We start from the raw sequence: 7242 nt of genomic DNA on the forward strand, positions 1-7242 counted from the left end.
ATCACATATGCTGCTGATGTGTATGAGAGACAAGTGGCATTGAACTCCAAGATCTGGGCCTGAGCAACTATAAAAATCAGATTGCCACTTACTGAGATGGGGAATCCTGTCAAAGGAAAAGGTTTGGAGGATCAGGGAGATCAGGAGCTATGGTTTTGGATATCTCATGTGAGACATCTTTGGGCACAGAAGTCTCCCTTGCTCTTCCCCTCCCTATTCACCTTGCAATTGTAGAGTGCTTTATGTGCTGTGGCACCAGGGCCAGTTTCACAATCACACAATCTATGCAGCTGGAGAGGGCTCCTCTCTCAAGGGGATCCCATGCTTAGTTTAATGCCCTACTGTTACTGTCTTAAAATTCTTGATAATTTTATCTTCAAACTTGTGTTTTGTCAGTGAAATCCAATGGGACAATGGAGCACGCATGTGAGCAGCCAAGGTGCAGCAGGAAGCAACACACACACTCATTGACACAGTGGCAGCTCTTGTTCTGAGTAATTGGCCATGCAGCCTGGAGCACATGTGTATGTCTCAGTCTAGAGTGTCAGACCCCAAAGTAGCTGGCAGGACCTGGCAACACTGGCAGCTGGAACAAAGGCAGCAGAAGCAGCAGCAGCAATGGCAGCGGTGGACGTAGCCAAGGGAGAAAGAAGGGGCTCACGTGGGAGCAGCAATGAGATCTTTGGTGGGAGGCCTGCTTGCCCATCCTCCTCCAGAGCCCATCCCTGCAACATGGGACAGATATTAAGTTTCTGGACTAAGTACCAGGATCAAATTGCTGGCTCTCAAGCAATGACCTTTGTCAGCAAATTATAACAAAATAGAAGCATACACCCGGACATTGCAATAATATATCAGGGAGTTGCAGTAATTCTTCACAGAATCTCCAGTTTTGAACACTGGCATAATGTTGCAAAGCAAATATACACAACTTTAGAAACCAAAATTATATTTAAACATTATCACATTTGATAGAAAAGAGCACTATTTTCATCCAAAGCTTTGGATGAACCAATTATTAATGAAGAAGACAATTTTAAAATATTTTTTCCTGTATTGAAGATACATCATAGAGTGCATAAATGTAGGTTTTAAATTCTGTATCTTAAACTGCCTCCACGAGAATTTGGAGCAGGAACTGTCAGATGAAACATTAAAATGTTGCTGTATACATTTCCAATTAAAATTTAATTCAAACTTAGGTGAAACTGATATGTATGAAGAGTTAAATCTCTTTAGAAAAATTGTTCTGAAACTATCATCAGTTCTAGATGTACTAAGGTTGATATTTTGAAATGACTTATTAAGATGCATCCTAGTATTGTCACAAATCATAAAATAATCTTAACAGCTCTAGAAACAGTGTGTCAACAGAAAGATACTTTGCAAAATTAAAAATGTTCAGAAATTATTTACAATCTTGCATTTGCCAAGAGTAATTGACATCATTTTCAATTATATCAATTGAAAATGAAGTTATTAAATGTATACATTTTGATGAACTAATAAATTAATTTGCAGGAAGGTGACCCAGAAAAATCTTGTGATCAAGAAAGATTTTATATTAATTACTATTATGTGTTGTATCACATAAAAATGACACTTTTATGCAATTTGCAAGTTTATATTGTTATTCATGTATCATTCCTATTCTTTTTATAGGTAATAAAATGTTACATTTTATAGGTAATAAAATATTTTTAATGGAGAAAGCTTTTTCCTTTAGTAACTTTCACAGGACTTTTTCCCCCACTTTTTTTTAAAAAGCCTCACCTGACACTGTGGCAAAGAAGTCTGACAAACTTTTGCTGGTCTCAGTGCACTCTAACCAGCAACACACATCAGATTCTCCACATTGTCCACAAACCAACAGTGCTATGACTTGATCAGGACATTCCCATCAGATGCCTGCCTAAATTAACAATGAGTGATGCACATTCACAGGTGCATCCTGGCTTCTTTTATTGTCAATGACAGGCACATTTGGAAGCTATTTTCTAAGGGCACTGATTTGAGTATGGAGACTAAAAATAACAAACCAATTATTACACATAATTTATTTAACTATGAAGCATATTATTCTCAGAGTATGGAAATCTTTTCCATATGAAAGTAATTTTACTCAAGATCAATATTAAATGTCATTCACTGGGGTCAAATTATATGGAAGAAACTTATTCATAAAACTTACAGGTTCCAGTTGGAATCTATATAAGAGTCAGACTTGTCTGGGCACATCTGCAAATAGGTGAGGTGGGTTTGCTGACCATTGACTATAGAACTCAAGACTTCAAGGGAGTACTCATCCTGGGGGAAGAGGATGCCAGGTAAAACAACAAAACACCTGTAGTACCTGGGAGGTAGGTGCGGAGGAAGGTGGTTCTGTTTAGAGCATGATGATTGTAACTCTGATCCTTTTCTGTGTAGCCCCATTTCTGGGTCCAAAGGTTAAAAAGAACAAAGTAAAAGCTGTAACAGCTATTCAACTAAACTGTACAATTGGAGCACAAGCAGCACTACTACAAGACACCTCTAACAGAGTGCGGCACAAAGGAAATCCAGACAACCACATAGTGAGAGACTGTGGAGGGGTATGTGTGTCTATACACTTTACCCATCTTCAATCCATTCTACAACCAGCAGCTAAAGGAGTCTTTAAAAAATGTTCAAACACACTTTGGCTAGACCCTCTTAGATTGCTCTAAGAATAACATGGTTTCTCTGTGATAAGGTCTTGGGGGTGGATACCAAGCTTAAGCCAAAAACGCGTCCCTAAATTGCTACGAAGAAAACAAAAAGGAATTTTTTTTCTCCTAGAAAAGATGGAGGAGAAAAGTGAAGAAATGAAGGCTCTATCCCAAATCATCAGTAGAGTCCAGGACACAAAGAATATTTGGTATAAAGACACCATGACAGAATGGATGAAGCTGGGGTCCAGGATACAGGGGAGGCCAGAAGAACCTACGTCCACTGGAATTTGGAGGAAGTGCTTGGGAGATGCTGGACTTTCACATACCATAGAAAGGGGCTGTTCAAATAAATCTCCTCTGTATCTCAAGGAACAGGGAGTTGCTGGCTGACAGCTGAGCTAGAGCTGATGGGTGGAATGAATAAGATAATGGATGAATGAGTGAATAAATGAACAAACGAATGAATGAATGAATGGGTGGGTGGAAGGCATCCGGTACTGTGAAGCTAGACTGGAGGATTTTAGCATGGTGCATTCTTCAGTACTTATAGGATAGATTAGGGGAATGATGTTTGAGTGTCAGAGACTCTAAAGTCTGTCTATTTGACTAAAAATGCCTTTTGATAATATTTCTAGCCACTTTAGCATGAGATTTCTAGTTATTATGGGCCTAAAATCTTAAGGTCATCCTTTCCTCCTCTACTTCCAAGCTGTCAGTAGATCCTAATGATTCTACTTCAAAACCTAGCTGGAATCCAACCACTGCTTACCCGTCCACTGCTACCATCCCAGTCCAAGCCATCATCTCTTACCTGGATTACGGCACTAGCTTCTTGGCTGGGTTTCCACTCTTTCCCCACTTTGAATTATTCTTGACCTCATTATAAGATCAAGTGGCTTTTCTGCTAAAACCCTCAATGACCTCTCATTTCACTCACAAAGTCCAGTCCTTATGATGGCCTACAAAGACTGACATGGTTGCCTACCCCACCACTGCCTGCTGTCTCACCTCATCCCACTGCTATTGTCTTGCCACTGTTTCCTGCTTCTGTCACACCAGCTCCTTGCTTCTGCATGTACCTCAGGACATTTGCACTAGGAAGCCCTCTGCCTGGAACACTCTTCCCCCAAATACCTTCATGGCTTGCTTCCTCACTTTCTTCAAGACTCTACCCAAATATCACTTTCTCAGTGACATCTTTCCTGACCACCCCGGACAACTGCAAAGCTGCCCACCATCTGGGGCACTTCCTAGTTCCATTCTCTGCCTTATTTTTCTCCATAATATATGTCACCATATGACAAAAGATATATTCCACTTAATGGCTTTATTTATTGTCTGTCTCTGCCTGATAGAATGAAAGCTCTATGGGACCAGGGACTTTCGTCTCTTTTTTCTGAAGTGTGTCTCTGGCTCCACCAAGGGTGCCTTACCCTATAGTAGGTGCTCAGTAAACAAATAAATGCATTGGTCATTCTAACTCTGATTTGAAGTCCTTGCTCTTTGCAAACCTCCATTTATTATTGTAATGTTTGGAGCAAGTGTCTTAACCCCAGTCCTATTCAGGCAGTTGACAGGGCATGAGAAGTAAATTGTGCCCGGAAATGCACAGTCCACCCTCAGAAGCCCCAGAGGCATTGCTAGGGCAACAAAGATTATGTTTTAGCCAGTTTACTGGTTCCTCAACTGTTTCCTCTCATCATTCATAAATTTGCAGCAGAGATTGGCAGAGAACAAATTGGCTCAGGCTGCACGGCAGTTAGAGTTACAGGGGGCCTTTGGTAAGTTCCCCTAAGAAGTCCAATGACCTTGTCTGAGAACCAGCAGGACTCTGGCAGAATCCCCAGAATTCTGGGATGCCTCAGCACAGGAAGCACTAATTCTCCTTTGCTGGGCCTGCTGATTAGCCATTCCCCACAGAAAAGCCCTTCTTTGTGAACAATCACCACCATAACGCCAATACCAGTCCAATACCCCTGCATTGCTTGTGATATTTATGTTCACTACCTATCTGTTGGTTTTGAGATTAAAACAATAGTGTATCTTGGATTGTGCTGTGCCTCTGTCCATACAACCTAATAATTAAGTTGCATTTTCATAATGCTTTCTGTAAGGATAGTCTTTGTTGGGAGACATTCTACAGTGCAGAAGCTAACCTTGCCTGCCCAGTCTGGATGCTAATGTTGGATTAAAAAAAACCCAAAGCCCAGAAAATCTTCTTTCCTCTAACTCAACAAAACAACAGATAGATTAGAGGAAGTCTTACTGCCTTGACAGGACAGATTTCATCACCTATTTTAGGCTGAATTGTATCCCCTACCCAAATTCATATGTTGACGTCCTAACCTCCAATACATGAGAATATGATATTATTTGGAAACAGGGCCTTTAAAGAGGTAATTACATTAAATGAAAACAATAGAGTGGGACCCTATGCTGGGAAAATCAAATATCCACATGTAGAAGAATGAACCTGAATTCATATCTCTCACTATATACAAAAATTAACTCAAGATGGATTAAAGACTTAAATGTAAGACCTGAAACTATTAAAAATCCTAGAAGAAACACCTAGGAAAAGCTCTTCTGAACATTGGCCTTGGCAAAGAATTTATGACTAAGAATTTATGACAAAGCAAATGCAACAAAAACAAAAATAGACAAATGGGACAAAATGAAACTAAAAAGCTTCTGTACCACAAAAGAAATAATCAACAGAGTAAACAGACAACCTACAGAATGGGTGAAAATGTTTGCAAACTGTGCATCTGACAAAGGACTAATAGCCAGAATCTACAAGGAACTCAAACAGCTCAGCAAGGAAAAACAAATAATCCCATTCAAAAGTGAGCAAAGGGAAGGGTAATGGGAGGGAGGGGGAGAGGTGGGGATAGTTAATGGATAAGAAAAAAAAAATAGTTAGAAGAATGAATAAGGCCAGGCACAGTGGCTTGTGCCTATAATCCTAGCCCTTTGGGAGGCTGAGGCAGGAGGATCACTTGAGCCTAGCCTGGGCAAGGCTTGTGAACAGCCTGGGCAACATAGTGAGACCTCATCTTTACAAAAAATACAAAAACTAACTGGGTGTGGTGGCTCATGCCTGTGGTCCCAGCTACTCAGGAGGCTGAGGTGGAAGGATCACCAGAACCCACGGAAGTCAAAGCTGCAGTAAGCTGTGATCTAGCCCACTGCACTCCAGCCTGGGCAACAGAGTGAGACCCTGTCTCAAAACAAACAAACAAAAAAGAATGAATAAGACCTAGTACTTGATAACACAACAGGATGACTATAATCAATAATAATTTAATTGTACATTTAAAATAATTAAAAGAGCATAATTGGATTGTCTGTAACACAAAGGATGTGTTTGAGGGGATGGATGCCACATTCTCTATGATGTGATTATTACATATTACATGCCTGTATCAAAACATCTCATGTACCCCATAAATATATACACTTATGTACCCACAGAACTCGAAATTTTTAAAAAAAAAATTTAATGGGCAAAGGACATGAACGTTTTCCAAAAGAAGATATACCAACAGTTAACAAACATATGAAAAAATGTTTAACATCACTAGTCATTGGGCAAATGCAAATTAACACCACAGTGAGATATCATCTTATACCAGTCAGAATGGCTATTATTAAAAAGTCAAAATCAGTAAATGTTGGCAAGGATGCAGAGAAAAGGGAATGCTTATACACTGTTGGTGGGAATGTAAATTAGTACAACCTCTGTGGAAAACAGTATGGAGATTTATCAAAGAACTAAAACTAGAACTACTATTTGATCCAGCAATCCCACTACTAGGTATCTAACCTAAGGAGAATAAATAATTATATAAAAAAGATACCTGATCCTTTTGTAGTTCATGAGCACGATGATTGGGTGTTCACGTACATGTGTGAGATGTGTCACCCTTCAATCTTGTGGCGATGTTGGAATATTACCTGTCTGACATGAGGAAAATTTAAAAATTTTTATAAGTTTAAAAAGATATCTGCACTCATATGTTTATGATAGCATCATTTATCATAGCAAAGATATGGAATCAACCTAAGTGTCTATTAATGGATGACTGGATAAAGAAAATGTGGTGTGTGTATATATATATATTTATACAAATATGATTCAGCCATAAAAAGAATGAAATCATGTCTTTTACAGCCACATGGATGGAACTGGAGGCCACTATCTTAAGTGAAAAAACTTAGAAACAGAGAGTCAAATACTACATGTTGTCATTTATAAGCAGGAGCTAAACAATGGGTCCACATGGACCTACAGAGTGGAATAACAGACACTGGAGACTCCAAAAGTGGGAAAGTGGGAGAGAGGTGAGGAATGAGAAGTTACCTAATGGATACAATGTACACTATTCAGGTGATGGTTACACTAAAAGCCCAGACTTCACCACTCCACAGTACATCCATGTAACAAAATTGCACTTGTACCCCCTAAATCTGTTCTTTAAATAGGAAGGGGGGCAAACCCAATATGACTGGCATCCTTAGAAGAAGAAGAGTCCTGCATGCACAGAGAGAA

At 39.5% G+C, this 7242-nt stretch overlaps 1 non-coding gene across 1 annotated transcript; it reads left to right on the plus strand.

Moving 5' to 3' along the window:
• The first annotated feature begins 6553 nt into the window (after positions 1–6553).
• LOC116477766 (small nucleolar RNA U13) lies at positions 6554–6657 on the plus strand. The gene has a single exon (XR_004250635.1). It is a non-coding gene; the product is annotated as a small nucleolar RNA U13 (small nucleolar RNA).
• Positions 6658–7242: the final 585 nt, after the last annotated feature.

This window comes from Hylobates moloch, unplaced genomic scaffold (assembly GCF_009828535.3).
Source record: "Hylobates moloch isolate HMO894 unplaced genomic scaffold, HMol_V3 SCAFFOLD_2, whole genome shotgun sequence".
Lineage (NCBI taxonomy): Eukaryota > Metazoa > Chordata > Mammalia > Primates > Hylobatidae > Hylobates > Hylobates moloch.